The sequence below is a fragment of the Mirounga leonina genome, unplaced genomic scaffold (assembly GCF_011800145.1).
Source record: "Mirounga leonina isolate KUSES-001 unplaced genomic scaffold, KU_Mleo_1.0 Mir_91, whole genome shotgun sequence".
NCBI lineage: Eukaryota > Metazoa > Chordata > Mammalia > Carnivora > Phocidae > Mirounga > Mirounga leonina.
In genome coordinates, this window is record NW_023270839.1 from 47,995,044 (window position 1) to 48,008,160 (window position 13,117).

Sequence of the window (13,117 nt, forward strand, 5' to 3'; positions counted from 1 at the left end):
GGATATACAAGTGAACAAAATTGACACTGCTCCTGCTCACATGGACCTTACATTGGGGACGGGGCGAGGCGGGGCCAGATAATGCATAGAGAATGTCAGGGGGTGAAAAGAGCTTTAGAGAAAAATAAAGGAGAGAAGGGGTAGAAAACCCTGGGGAAAATTGCAGTTCAAAATAGGGTGGGTGGTCAGGGGCGCCTGGCTGGCTCCGTTGGTGGAGCAAGCGACTCTTGATCTCGAGGTCGTGAGTTCAAGACCCACTTTGGGCGTGGAACCTACTTTAAAAAAATAGGGTAGTCAGAGAAGGCCTCACTGAGAAAATGACACTGAGCAGAGGCAAGAATGTGGAATCAAGGCTCAAGGCGCACAAGTATCTGGAAGCAGAGGAAACAGCAAGTTCAAAGGCCCCTAAAGGTGGTCCTTGGGAGGGATGGAGGGAGGGGCCAGTACCAGGTGCACTGGAGATGGGCAGTGGTCTTGTGAGGGATTTCTGCTAGCCTCAAGTGACCGCCTGCCCAGGTACAGAGAGCACCCCCTTGAGAAACATCTCCTGTGTGTGAGATGGACACATTGTGGGGTGTGAGGCGAAGAAGATCACTCTGGCTCCTGTGCTGAGAACAGACCGTGTGGAGGATAGGTTACTCCCCCCTGACATCTGTCCAGCCCCACTGCCCTATCCTCCCCGTCCTCCCCATCCTCCACCAGGACCCCATCATCACTCCCTAGAGTAAAAATAGCCTCCAAACCTGGTTCCCACTTGCCTGTCACTCCCTCCAATTCCTTCTCAAGCCTGTGGCATCCAGAGGGGTCTTTTCAAAAATGGGAAATCTCATTCTGTCACAACCATACCCCTTCAGTAGTTCCCATCTGAAGGAAAACCAGAATCTTTGAGAGAACCTACCAGGCTGGACCACCTCTACTTCCTCTTTTTTTTTTTTTAAGGTATACACTTTTAATTTTTTTTATTTATTAGAGAGAGAGAGAGCACATAAGCAGGGGGAAGGGCAGAGGAAGCGGGAGAAGCAGAATCCCCATTGAGCAAGGAGCCCCACCACTCCTACTTCTAATCTGCCCTATTTTAAATCTCATCTAAGGGGCACCTGGGTAGCTCAGTCGGTTAAAGTGTCCGACTCTTGATTTTCGGCTCAGGTCATGATCTCAGGGTCATGAGATGGAACGGGGAGTCTGCTTGAGATTCGCTCTCTCCCTCTGCCCCTCCGCCACTGCACATGGCAGCTCTCTCTCTCCCTCTCTCTCTTTCCCTAAAATAAATCAATAAATAAATCTTTGAAAAAATAAATAAAAAAGGGCTCCTGAGTGGCTCAGTCAGTTAAGGGTTTGCCTTGACTCAGGTCCCGATTTTGGGGTCCTGGGATGGAGCCTTGCATCAGGCTCCCTGCTCAACGGGGAGTCTGCTTCTCCCTCTCCCTCTGCCCTCTTTCTCCCCAATCCCCCTATCCCCCTGCTTGTGATCTCTCTCTCAAATAAATAAATAAAATCTTTAAATAAATAAATAAATCTCAGCTAAAACATCACTTCCTCTGGGAAGCCCCTACCTCACCCCAAATCCTCCCCACAGCTAGTTCAGTGTCTCCTGATCTATGTTTCCAGCACTCCTCCATAGTAACTCTCAGGGCACTGGACCCTTGTTATGACCTCAACCCAACCTGTCATTCCTTCCTTCCTCCATGCCCTAACATGGAACGAACACCAACCTGGGGGAATAGATTGATAAGCCAAGCCTTTGCAAGATATTAATAATTGGTAAAACAATTAAATCCAGCTCTTCATTGCCATGCCTCCTACCCAGGCCTGGAATGCCCCCCTTATACTCTTCTTAGTCTACCCTCCCGCCGAGTCCCTTACCCGCCCCCACCCCAGGGTCTCAGCCTTCTCACAGCTCCTGGAGCATTTCCAGATTTGGCACAGGCTGTTTGGGGCATGCTTTCCATCTCCACCGTGGGAGAGGGCTTTGTTGTGGATCTTACTGTCTCTCCAGCCCCCTCCCCACCCCCCACAGCCTTCAGCAGTGCTGACCAAACAGTCTTGGTTGGGCCAAGACCCTCAGCCCAGAGCCTTCTACCCTCCTCACTGCCCCGCTGTCCCCATGTTCCTGGATCGATGGTTCGGGAATCCTAGCCAAAGATCTTCTCACGCGAAGGCATGCGAACTTTGACCCAGGACGGGCTGTTGAGCTCCACACCAATGCCCTCTAACCTCCTGCCTGCTTCCCTCCTTCTCTGCCTGGTGATTTGGAGGCTCCTTTGTCTTTTTTTTTTTTTTTTTTTTTAAGATTTTATTTATTTATTTGAGACAGAGAGAATGAGAGACAGAGAGCATGAGAGGGAGGAGGGTCAGAGGGAGAAGCAGACTCCCTGCCAAGCAGGGAGCCCGATGCAGGACTCGATCCCGGGACTCCAGGATCATGACCTGAGCCGAAGGCAGTCGCTTAACCAACTGAACCACCCAGGCGCCCCGAGGCTCCTTTGTCTTGTGGGCTGTTCACTGACACAGCGTTGGCAATGAGAAGTACAACGCCTCCCATAACCCCAGTGCACCTGTCCGGGAGTATGGGGAGATGGGGGGCCCTGACCCAGGGGCTCAGCCTGTCCACCTTTGGACCCCTGAGGCTTTGCTGGTAGTCTGGGACAAGACATCGTGGTGGGCAGTAGAGTCCTGGCCAGGAAGCAAGGAGCCAGAGTTCTAGACTCTGCCTCAGGGCCTTTGTACTTGCTGTTCTCCTCCCCCTGGAGACTTTCTCCCCAAATCTTCCTGTCTTACTTCCTCATATATCACCTTCCCAGTATGCCTTCCTTAGTCATCCTATGTAAAATTTTACCCTGACTCCCAGTCTACCCCTCTTCTCAACATGAGTTTTATTTGTATATTTCCAAACTTCAAATATACTGTATATTTTATCATGCTGTGTATGGTCTATGTCCCTCGACTAGAATGTAAGCTCCAGCAGAGTGTGGACTCTTGTCTGTTTTTTTTTTTTTTTTTCTTTTAAGATTTTATTTATAGGGGTGCCTGGGTGGCTCAGTCAGTTAAGCGTCTGCCCTCAGCTCAGGTCATGATCCCAGGGTCCTGGGATCAAGCCCTGCATCGGGCTCCCTGCTCAGTGGGGAGACTGATTCTCTCTCTCCCTTTGCCTGCCACTCCCCCTGCTTGTGCGTGCTCTCTCTCTCTCTTCTCTCTCTCTTAGTCTGAGAGAGAGAAGAGAGAGATTTTATTTATTTATTTGAGAGAGAGAGTATGAACAGGGGGAGGAGCAGAGGAGAGGGAGAGAGATAAGCAGACTCTGGGCTGAGTGCAGAGCCCAATGCAGGGCCTCCATCCCACAACCCTGAGATCATGACCCGAGCCAAAATCGAGAGTGAGACTCTTAACCGACTGAGCCACCCAGGCACGCCCTCTTGTCTGTTTTGATCAATGCTTCATCAATAGCAAACTGGCACATTGTGGATGGTAAAAGCATATTTGTGACATAAGTGAATGGAAAATGCAAAACTCCCAAATAGGAAAACACATCTAGTTTTCAATAGCAGAGGCCTAGTGAGATTCTGGGTCTTTGTGAGCAGGGCACCAGGTCCAAGGTGGTCAGCCGAATAGATCCTCCCCCCGCCGGATCCTTTTTTCAGCACCTGTTCAGTGAGTCAGTCATTCTGTTCCCAGAAGACAGGCAATCGGGCACCATCCTGTCTTCAGAAGCTCATCTCAGCCTGGCCCAGATCAGGCATCCTACCTTATGCCTCCTTCACTTCTGTCCAGGGCCAGCATCTGGGCGAGGCCACATGGCTGACCACATAACCATGGTCACCAGAAGTCCTCAATTTCTTTCCATTTCAAAGCCTCCTGGTTCCTCTCAACGGGCCCACAATCGGGTCCCCCGCAATAATCGGCAGAGGGCAGGCTCTGGGGTGGCCCTCAGCACAGAGAGCTCTGCAGGATTGGGATGAGAGACCTCCATATTTTGATAGGTGGGGAACAGCTGGGAAGGAGCAGACCTGGGAAACCACACAGAGAAGGCTGGGGAACGGGGGAGAGTGCCCACAGGCTCTGGGCTAACTCTAGAGGGCAATGGAAATGAAGGCAGACCTTCTTCTTCCTTTTTCTCTTCTTCCTTCAATAGCAACAGATATGATTCATTTAGACCCATAGTATATGTCTGAATTTGACTAATTCTACTCAGGTTGGCAGTTGCCTTTACTGTTGGGGGAATGTTTACCAAGCCAGTGGATTGTGAAAACAACCTTGCAGGGAAATGTTTGGCCTGCTGAAGGGGGTGTTGGGCATGCTCAGGGGAATGCTCCGATTCCCAGTTATAGATGCCCTTTTATATATAAACACCGGGGTCTGCTGAGAATGAATGTTCTCATCCTCTCATCAAAGCAAGGCCTCTGCTTTGTCAGCCAAATGCTCCTGGATGACCTCTCACTGTCTCTGCCAAGGAGGTGGTCTCATTCAGACCTATCAGGGCACAGCCTGGCTGCCCCACCAGCCAGGACCTGGCCACTTGACCAACTGAGAAACCCCTTCCCACCTGGCCCACCACTTGTAGGCACCCGATGGCCATTCCCCCCCACCTTGAGTTTTCCTCTTCCTAACACCCTCCTCAAGCCCAGTTTTGTGCAGTGTCCTCCATCTTCCTGTCCCAAGCTATGTGCTTTGGAGGAGGCTGACCCTAGCCCCCGGCCTAAAGCACTGGGTCCCGGCTGCTCTGCACCAGCCATCGTGGCCCCAGGTGCCTTGTTGGTGATTGGATTAAACACAGATCTGTGACAGGATTCTGGCCAATGATACGTAGGAGAAATCTGGTTCATGATAGGAATCTGGTTAAGAAAGACTGGTTAAGGGGCGCCTGGGTGGCTCAGTCGGTTAAGGGTCTGCCTTTGGCTCAGGTCATGATCCCAGGGTCCTGGGATGGAGCCCCAAGTCTGGGTCCCTGCTCAGTGGGGAGTCTGCTTCTCCTTCTGCCCCTCCCCCTGCTCATGATCTCTCTCTCTCAAATAAATTAAAATTTAAAAAAAAAAAAGAAAGACTGGTTAATGATAACAACGCATCGCAAAACCTTCAGAAAGAAAGGAGAATGTTTTTTGGACCATTTGTATTGTTTTGTGTGTGAAACAAGGTCCAATTGAGGCAGCTGCCAAGGGGCCTGGGAGGGGCTGAAAGTCAAGGCCACTGCTCTTCCTAAGGGTGCTGGGTCCTAGACAGTGCCTGCACCACTGGCCAGGAAGACAGAGGCTCCCAAGAGCCTGAGAAGGCCCAGAATGCCCCCCAAAGCCTTGTGGCCAGCAGGGAAACAGAAGGCAAGAGCTAGAGGTGTGGTGGAGAGAGACTGAGATTCTGCTTGAGTTTTTATTCCCCAGGATGAAAAATAAGGAATGGCCATCGGGTGTCTACAAGTGGTGGGGCAGGTAGGATAGGGTTCCCGTTTGTCAAGTGGCCTGTCACTGGCAGGTGGGGCAACCAGGCTGTGCCCTGATAGGTCTGAATGAGACCACCTCCTTGCAGACACTGTGGGAGCACATCCAAGAGCATTTGGCTGACAGAGTTTGTTTGTTTGTTTGTTTGTTTGTTTGTTTGTTTGTTTGTTACTAAGAGTAATTTTATTATAGCTGGGACCAAATACTTTCTGGAACATATTTGTGATTGTTTACTGAAAGCCACAGGAAGGACAGGGGGATTCCCTTAATGAAAAAATGCTTCAAGGCAAGCTATTCTGAAAACAGGGTCAACTGGGACAGCTTTTGAGAAAGGCTTCGTCACTCTGAAAAAGGATACACGGCAAGAGGTGCAGTCCTGTCCCTCTGGCCCTTGTCATGTCTGAATGTGATGGCTGGAACTGCAGCAGCTATCTTGTGACCAGAGGGAGGTAGCTTGGGTCAAAAAGCCGAGGTTCCAAGGATGGTGGATCACATATTTGCAAAGAACCCATTTATTATTCAGGGTCCTCGCAAGAAACAAGATCCATTCAAACTGGGTCATTGGTGAGAGTTTAATAAGGACGGTTTACAAAGGTGTGGGCAGGGCTTGGGGAAACCAACGCAGGATAGTGTGGTACCATACAATTAGTAACAGAGAGAAGCCTTCACTCTCTTGGGCTGGAAGGGACAAGAAGAAGGTGTTTCCTGGACCCAGAGAGAGACTAAGGAGAGGAAGACTGCCTGGCAGGAGCTGTGGCCTACCATAGTGACTTTGCTGGGACCTGTGGAGAAAAAGTATGCCAGTCTCATTCTCTTCCCACCCTCGCATCTCATGCTAGTGCCTCCTATTGACTGAACCCAACAAGGAGCCAGATGATGGGGGCAGCCCACTGATAGAGTCTGCAGAGTTCAGCCTCTCGGTGCACAGAGCAAGAGCAGGGGGTTGGATCTGGAGGACAAAGAGGAGTTTCAGTAAGTCTGCAATGCTCTCATTCATCTTGCCACTGGGTCCTGTGGCTTGTGGCTACCCTATCAGATGGCACAGACAGAGAACATTTCTGGCACTGCAGAAAGCGCTATGGGACAGCACTGGCCTACAGGTGGTGAGATCAAGTAGGGGGTTCCTGCAAAAGCCCAGGCAGGAAGCGGTACTGACAGCCTTCTGCTGTGCCACAGGAATGGAGAGAAGGAGTGAGACCCAAGAGGTATTTAAACTGTAGAATCCTGGGCGCCTGGGTGGCTCAGTTGGTTAAGCGACTGCCTTCAGCTCAGGTCATGATCCCAGGGTCCTGGGATCGAGTCCCGCATCGGACTCCCTGCTCTGCGGGGAGCCTGCTTCTCCCTCTCCCACTCCCCCTGCTTGTGTTCCCTCTCTTGCTGTGTCTCTCTCTGTCAAATAAATAAATAAAATCTTTAAAAATAAATAAATAAACTGTAGAATCCTGAGAATTCTGCTAGTAGTGAATGACAGAAGGAGACTTCCAGGATTCCCAGGTTTCTGGCTGGGGTGAGGATCAGAGGGAAAGTGTGTGTGTGGGGGGAGGTGATGTGCTTCATTTGGGCATGATGAAGATGCTGTGAGAGGGGGGTCTCGGGGTGGACACATGCAGTAGTTGACTGGATGTCCAGGACTGAAGCTCCAGGTCCATATCTTGTAGATTTGAGACTCCCTAGATTTAATGACTCACCTGTGTCCATCAAGGTGCTCCTTCTCTGCCAGGTCTAGGCTCAGAGACAAAAGGGGTTCAGCCCCTGCCTTCAAGGGGCCCACAGTCTCTGCTGGAGTTTGGGTTAGACGATGGGCCAGCCAAAAACCACAGGTCCTTGTGACCAGAGCCGTGGTAGAAGTGAGAATTGAATGATGAGAGGCACAAAGAAGGACTCACCCAAGGAGCAGAAAAGGGGCTGTCAATTACTGAGTCCTGACCAGCAGCCAGACTGATGAATGTGCACTGAATTAATTTGTTGAGTGACCCAGGAGTGCCCTTCACCCTTCCCCTCACCTTAAACTTAGCCAAGCCCTGTGTGTTTCCCTGGGATCCTCTCCTCAGGATAGGATTGCTATGAAGCTAAACCAGAGATGGCCGACCTTAAGCACACAGCACAGAGCTTAGGGCATAGCAGGTGCTCAATAAATTTTAACCATAAGGATTATAGCAAGTTCCATAAAACCGATGCAGGAAAATGCCCAAAGCAGAGTCTTCACAAAGCTCTTGTGCCGGTTAGCATTCTTACTTGGGAACACTAATTGATTCAACAAATCTTATTCTGAATGCATGCTGTGTGCCAGTCCCAGTGCTAGATACTAGAGATAAGAAGAGAAGCAGAGGCCACCTCAACCTTTAAGCTCACAGTCCAAAGGGGACGCAGCACGAAGGAGGGCAGTGTGGAGCCTGTGGTGACAGTTGAGCAGGGTATAGAATGATAGGCAGGAGCTAGCCAGAGAACACAGGATGGGGGCATGAGTTTCAAGCAAAGGGACAGACATATGGAGAAGACGATGGGGATGGGGCAGGGGGTTCATGGGGGCAAACAGAGCCAGAGAGGTGAACAAGAGCTGCTGCTGAAGCCTTTGGGTGCTAAACAAAGGATTTTTTTGTTTTTTTAAGATTTAATTTATTTATTTGACAGAGAGAGAGAGAGAGATCACAAGCAGCGGGGGAGGGGTAGAGGAAGAAGCAGGCTCCCCACTGAGCAGGGACCCCGACGTGGGGCTTGATCCCGGGACCCTGGGACCATGACCCAAGCTGAAGGCAGATGCCCAACCAGGTGTCCCAGGAGTTTGGTTTTTATCCTGAAATCTATGGGAAGTATTGAGGGATTTTAAAAAGGGAAGTAGTCAATACACACTCCAGAATGGATAAAATGAAAAATATTAAAAATATTCCATGGTAGTGAGCATGAGAAGCATGGACCCTCATACATAGCTAGTGGGCATATCTAGTATGTTGAAAAATTGTTTGGCAGAATCTACTAGCACTGAACATATGTCTAGCCTATGACCTAGCATGTCTACTCACGGGTCTATACATAGCAGAAATACATACAAGCACGTGGGGCACCTGGGTGGCTCAGTCAGTTAGGTGTCTGACTTTAGTTCAGGTCATGATCTCGGGGTCCCGGGATCGAGCCTTGCAGCAGACTCCCTGCTCAGCAGGGAGCCTACTTCTCCCTTTCCCTCTGCCCCCACCCCCGCTCATGCTCACTCTCTCTGTCTAGGTCTCTCTCTCTCAGATAAATAAATAAAATCTTTTTAAAAATCTATTAATTAAAAAAATATCCCATGACCAAACAAACAGTACACACAGCATGATTTCATTTATATGAAGAACAAAAACAGACACAACTCATCTACACTATTAGAAGTTGGGGTTGTGGTTACCCTTGGGGAGGGAGCACAAGGGGGGGGCTCTAGGGTGTTGGTAATGTTCTGTGTCTTGATCTGATGGCTAGTTATGTGGTTTTGTTAAATCTGTAAAAATTCAAGCTGTACATGATGGCTGCTCTTTTCTGGATGGATCTTATAATTTAAAAGTTTTAAGATTTGTATTAAAAATAAAGATAGTCTGTCATGTACAAGTTCAAATATTTTATGTAGCTACTCCAACCTCAAGGATGGGGAGCAGAACTCCCCACTCCATAGATGTGGGCTGCTCACAGTGAATTTCTTCCAAAGAGCACAGTATGGAAAGGGGCGGAAGGAGTGACTCACCATACAGAAACTTGACAAACTTCAGCCAGCTGGTCGAGGCCAACATCACCCATCCTGAGTCAGGTTGACAACATGTAGCCTTGCATGATATGACTAAGATGGCACTTTCCTTCTTGGTCTTCCTACCAATTACCCATAACCGCAGCCTTATCATGAAAGAAACAAACAAATTCCAGTACTGGGCATCCTACAGAATACCTGACTGGTACTCGTGAAAACTGTCAAGGTCATCAAAAACAAAGATAGTCTGAGCAATGTCACAGGCAAGGGGAGCTTAATGAGACATGATCACTCAGTACTATATGGTGTCTTCCTGATGGGACCCTGGAACAAAAGAAGACATCAGGCAAAAGCTAAGGAGATCTGAATAAAGTATGACTTTAGTTCATTGAAGAATGAGAGCAAGAGAGAGGGAGAGGGAGAAAGAGACAGAGGTAGAGAGGAGGGTGAGGAAGGGAAGGACGGAGGGAGGGAGGCAGGGAGGGAGGGAGGTGGGGGCAAGAGAGACACAGACAGACAGAAAGAGAGAAATAGTTTTCTGTAAATAAAACTTAGCCTAGCCTCAGACCTTGATCATTTTATTGTGTGAACTGAACCCAGTAGAGATACAGACAGAAAACAGTTGTCCTTTCTCTCAGCCAAGGTCTTCAAACATGCTCTGCAGCTCTATCAGACTTCCCAACCTTGCCCCTTGACCTCAGCCCAGTTTGACCCCACAGCTTTCTCCTTTTCAGGAATTAGAGAGCCCAGTCCAATCTAAATCACACATGGCTTCTCATATCCAATTTAGGTAGGGAGCATTCCCAGCCTCCCGGGGACCCAACCAGACCCCGTGGGAAGGGGAGAAGTTTGCTCTGTTTCTGTACTCCTTCCCTCCACTGCCCCCCACCTTGCTGGCCTCTCCATCAGAGGGCGCGAAGGGGGAGGGTGCTGGAGGAGAAGCCAATCTCTTTTTATCTGGCTGGTACTGTGTATCATCTCTCTGGGTTAAGGATGCCCTCCGTCGCAGATGTTCCACGGCCAGCTTTTCATCAAGTGCCTTAGAGCCCCAACTGTCCTCACATCACAGAGCCCCAATGTGGCTGATGGACCCTGGCTGACATCTTGCCCGCCCCCACCAGCTCACCCCCACAGGGGTCCCTCTCTTCTGCAGTGAGGTCCCATCCCTACGGGATATCTACCTGACTCTCAGGAGACTCATATCCTGGTACTGCACCCCACTCTGGTCATGCAGGCTGCCCTCTGCTGCCCCCACCATTCAGCTGCTCCCCCCAGTCCAGGGATACTTTCCAGGCAGGTGCATAGCGTGCTGGTCCAGAGCAGTCTTCTGAAGGTTTGGGTGCCAGCTCTAACACACTGCTCTGGGACCTAGAGCAAATTACACCACTTCTCTGTGCTTCTATTACTCCACTGTAATATAAAAATAGTATTAATCAGAGGGGGAGATGAACCATGAGAGACGATGGACTCTGAAAAACAAACTGAGAGTTCTAGAGGGGAGGTGGGTAGGAGGATGGGTTAGCCTGGTGATGGGTATTAAAGAGGGCACGTCCTGCATGGGTGTTGTACACAAACAATGAATCATGGAACACTACATCAAAAACTAATGATGTAATGTATGGTGATTAACATAATATAATAAAAACAAAACAAAACAAAATAGTGTTAATTTCCATTCCACAAGATTACTGAGAATGTTTTTCGTTCATACATGTAAAGCTCTTAGAACAACTGGGCCCATAACTATCAAGCTCTATAAAGTATGTGATAAATAATACAAATGGCAGAGTTCCCTTCCCCATTCTCCAACCCACCTGGCCCCTTGGCTGGGAAGGGGAAGCCACTCTCCCCTCTTGCAGGTATCCCGCTCTCAAAGCTAGGGTCTCCTGGACTTTCCTCACGTGGCTCCTTGAGATGGTGAGTTCCTCCTGCCTTCCCGGGGAGAGGAGAGAGAATCACTGTGGAACTCCTTACCAAGCAACAGCCCTCTTGCTACCTGAAGTCTCCTTTACTTTTACTGAACGCCCGCATACTTTCCCCTAGGGCCTCGGATAGCTGACATTTGCAGTATCTACTCACTCTCCTCTCTATATACATACGCACATGGATGTACACTTTTAAACAGAATCATTTCTTTTTTATTGAAATTCAATTAATTAACGTATAGTGTATTATTAGTTTCAGAGATAGAGTTCAGGAATTCATTGGTCTTTTTTTTTATTTTTTAAAGATTTTATTTATTTATTTGACAGAGAGACACAGCGAGAGAGGGAATACAAGCAGGGGGAGTGGGAGAGAGAGAAGCAGGCTTCTCGCGGAGCCTGGAGCCCCATGTGGGGCTCGATGCGGGGCTCGATGCGGAGCTCGATGGGGATCAGGACCCGAGCCGAAGGCAGACGCTTAACGACTGAGTCACCCAGGCGCCCCGAGTCATTGGTCTTATATAATACCCAGTGCTCATTATATCATGTGTCCTCCTTAATGTCCATTACCCAGGTACCCCCCTCCCCCCAGCAACCCCAGTCTGTCTCCTATGATTAAGAGTCTCTTATGATTTGTCTCCCTCTCCGATTTCATCTTTAAACAGAATCATTTAAAAGTAAGTTGCAGAAATCATGACACCTCACCCCTACATGCTGCAACATTAATCTCCTAAGAAGATTTCCTACAATATCCTCCCACATAACTGCGATGCTATGTTCACACCTAAGAAAATTCACATTAGGATCGCCTGGGTGGCTCAGTCAGTTACGCATCTGCCTTTTGGCTCAGGTCATGATCCCAGAGTCTTGGAATCCCCAAGGATCCCCTGGGACACAGGACCCATGTTGGATGTATCTTGGGATCCCCCCAATCCTCCCCCCAATCCCTGCTCCTCCCTTTCCCTCTGCCCATCCCCCCAGTTGTGCACTCTTCTCTCTCAAATAAATCATTTAAATTTTTTTTAAAAAAGGAAATACACATTAATTCCATAATATTTTCTAATCTTCTGTCCATGCTCATGTGCCTCCAATTGTCACAAAAATGTCTTTTGCAGCTTTAAAACATTTTTTCTTGAGGTCTAGGGTCTAGTGAAATTTTACATTAGCATTTGGTTGTTCTGTCTCTAGGCTCTTTGTTCTAGAAAAGGACCTTTTATGTATTTTTTTTTAAAGATTTTATTATTTATTTATTTGAGAGAGAGAACACGAGGAGGGGGAGGGTCAGAGGGAGAAGCAGGCTCCCCGCTGAGCAGGGAGCCCCACGTGGGACTCCATCCTGGGACTCCGGGATCATGGCCTAAGCCAAAGGCAGACACCCAACCAACTGAGCCACCCAGGAACCTAGGACCTTTTATTTTTTAATGACATTGACTGTTTTGAAGAATCTAAGTCAGTTGCCATGAGGAACAGCTCACAGCATGGATAGTCTTCATTTGATTTTAAGTTTCTTGTCATTTCTTATCAGGAGGAAGGAGGGCTAAGGGGTCGCCCTTTAGAATGCAGCAGCCTTTTCATCTGTTTTCAGATTGAGGACCTGGGCTGAAATTCAGAGGTGACCAGAGCATGCCCGTTCCCTACCTAGTTTTGCAGGTGGTCGGAGGGGTGCTACAAAGCACCCTTCCTGAGGGGAGCAGATCAGCCTGGTCCGAGGGCTCAGGCAGGGTCTCTCCTCCATGGGGGCAGTGGGAAAGGAGCCTGGAACAACCCAGAAGACTTTTGCTCCCAGCACCTGCCCTGCCCTGGAAAAAAATAGGTCTATTGATCCTAGGGACCCTGAAAAGAGCTGGGCATTCCTCCCTAGGGACATAGCACCTCTCCCTGAAGAGCTGCCCTGAGCCACAGGTAGTAGGTGGAGCTGAGGGATCATGGCCCAAGGCCAAGGGCTGACCCTTCCAGCTTCATTTGGTAACTTTGATATCAGGTGACCAGGATGGCCAGGCCAATCTGACAGAGGGTGGTATTTATAAAAGGTCCCCTCCCCCGGAGCCAGAAGCTCT